Genomic DNA, 2,706 nt, shown 5'->3' with positions numbered 1-2,706 from the left:
AGTCAACAACAATGCCTCCACAATTTCCTCAACCATCCCCTTCAGAGCCCTGTGTTGTGGTCCATCTGATCCTGTGATTTCTCCACCTTCAGACTTTCCACCTTCCTGAGTACCTTTTTCTTTGTGATTGCCATCAGCTTTGCCCCCTGACTCTTTTAAAGTTCTGTTATGCTGCTGGTGACTTCCACTGTAAAAACTGATGCAAAGTACTCATTCAGTTCCTCCACCATTTCATTGTTCCCCAGTACTACTTCTCCAGCCTCACTTTCAGTTGTCCAATGTCCATTCTTGCCTCTCTTGTACCTTTCATGTTTCTGAAAAAAACTCTTCTTATATATCACCAGCTGATTTCCTCTCATATTTCATCTTCTCCCCTTTATTGTTTTTTTTTAGTTATCTTCTTTTTTTTAATGACTTCCCAATTCTCTGGCTTCCCACTAATCTTCACCTCATTGTATGCTTCTTCTTTTGTTTTTATGTTGTAAGCCATGGTCGCCTCATCTTCCTCTCAGCATATTTCCTCTTCTGCGCTGTGTTTCCCAAGTTACCCCCAGAAGGCCCCGCTGTTGCTGCTCCATCGTCTTGTTTGCTTGGCTCCCCTTCCCATCAGTTCTGGCCAACTCTTCCCACATGTCTTTGCAGTTATTGTCACTCAACTGGAGTACCGTTACACGTGGTTCCAGTTCATCACTCTCAAACTGACTTTACATCAATTCTGGATTTAATTTTGATTAATCGATTATTAATTATTAATAAGTGGGGATGTTCACTGATGATTACACAATGTTAGCAATATTCATGACTCTTCACGCTGAAGCAGTTCATTTCCAAATGCAGCAGGACCTGTGCAATACCCAGGCTTGGGATGAAAACTGGAAAGTAACATTCACGCCACACAAATGCCAGCCAATGGCCATTTCTAATAACAAGCAATCTAAAGTCCACCCCTTGACATTCAGTGGTGTTACCATCCCTGAATCATTGGCCAGAAGCTCAACTGGACTAGCCATATAATACAGTAGCTACAAGAGCAGAGCAAAGGCTTGGAAATACTGCAGTGAGAACTTATTTCCTGACTCCCCAAAGCCTACCCATAATCTTGAAGGCACAAGTCTGGCTGCGTGCAACTCCAAGATCAATCAAGAAACTTGAGACCATCCTGGAGAAAGCAGCCCATTTGATTGTCACCACATCCACGCATATCCATTCCCATCACCATCAACACTCAATAGCAGCTATGCGTACTGTCTACAAGATACACTGCAGAAATTCACCAGACATCCTTAGATCCAAACTCACGACCACCCGTCTAGAAGGATAAGGACAGCAGATACATGGGAACACCACCACCTGCAAGTTGCCCTGTAAGCCACTCACCATCCTGACTCAACAATATATTGCTGTTCTTTCGGTGTTGTTGGGTCAACATCCTGGAATTGCCTCCTTCAGGGCATTGTGGGTCAATCAACAACATATGGATGGCAGTTCAAAAAGACAGCTCATCACCACCTTCTTAAGGGCAACTAGGGCAGAGTCGTAAATGCTGTCCAGCCAGCAATACCCATGTCCCATGAGTGAATTAAAGAAACACCCAATACGAGTGCTACAGGTACAGACATTTGTTTTATCTTTGTTACTATTTGCATCCTAATATTGAAGGTTCAAAGTGATTTCTTTCACCTTGATTCTAATCATAGACTTGTGTCTGATTTGTTTTATTTTGTTAGGTTGCTTTAGTTGCTTCTTTCTCCTCATCTTTGGACCATGAACACCAGGAGCCTTTATTTGATCAGCTTTGGGACAAATTCTGGAGCAGCTGTTTACCCAATTGGGATCAATGAATGACAGAGTGGAATATTTACTTGAACTATAAGTCATAGACAACTTTCTCGCAGAATCAACAATTTAAAAATATTGCCAATCAAAAGTAAGGAATACAGAACTAGGTAACAGTTATACAACAAAGACATTGCTAACGGGTGACCAAGTAAAATGGTGGAAAAAATGTAACCAAAAGAAACATGTAACAAAATCAGAGATATCAGCCATTCTGACAATAGAACATATTGATTGCAATAGTCTAAGTGCCAAAAGTCAGAATCAGGTAAAAGTCACAGCCTTGAATAAATACAGAGATAAACAAAAGTAAAATGATGCGCAACAGTATGCATGTGAGTCTATGCAATATGAGCCAAGAGTGACAAAACATTGCAGCATTATGAATACCCCAGATAACACACAGGGATGTTGGCTGAAAGTGCAGAATGATCAAATCTGAAAAAAAAGTCAGATTCTGCAACATTGCGGATCCAAGTCCACATAAATATCTGCACCTGTTCCAGTGCCTCCACATCCTTCCTATAGTATGGCGACCAAAACTGCACACAATACTCCAGATGCGGCCGCACCAGAGTCTTATACAACTGCAACATGACCTCAGTACTCCGGAACTCAATTCCTCTACCAATAAAAGCCAGTACGCCATATGCCTTCTTCACCGCACTATTTACCTGGGTGGCAACTTTCAAAGATCTGTGTACATGGACACCAAGATCCCTCTGCTCATCCACACTACCAAGTATCCGACCGTTAGCCCAGTACCCCATCTTTTTATTACTCTTACCAAAGTGAATCACCTCACACTTAGCTACATTGAACTCCATTTGCCACCTTTCTGCCCAGTTCTGCAGCTTATCTATATCCCAC

Source organism: Chiloscyllium plagiosum, chromosome 23 (assembly GCF_004010195.1).
Source record: "Chiloscyllium plagiosum isolate BGI_BamShark_2017 chromosome 23, ASM401019v2, whole genome shotgun sequence".
NCBI lineage: Eukaryota > Metazoa > Chordata > Chondrichthyes > Orectolobiformes > Hemiscylliidae > Chiloscyllium > Chiloscyllium plagiosum.
Note: the sequence above shows the minus strand (reverse complement) of the source record.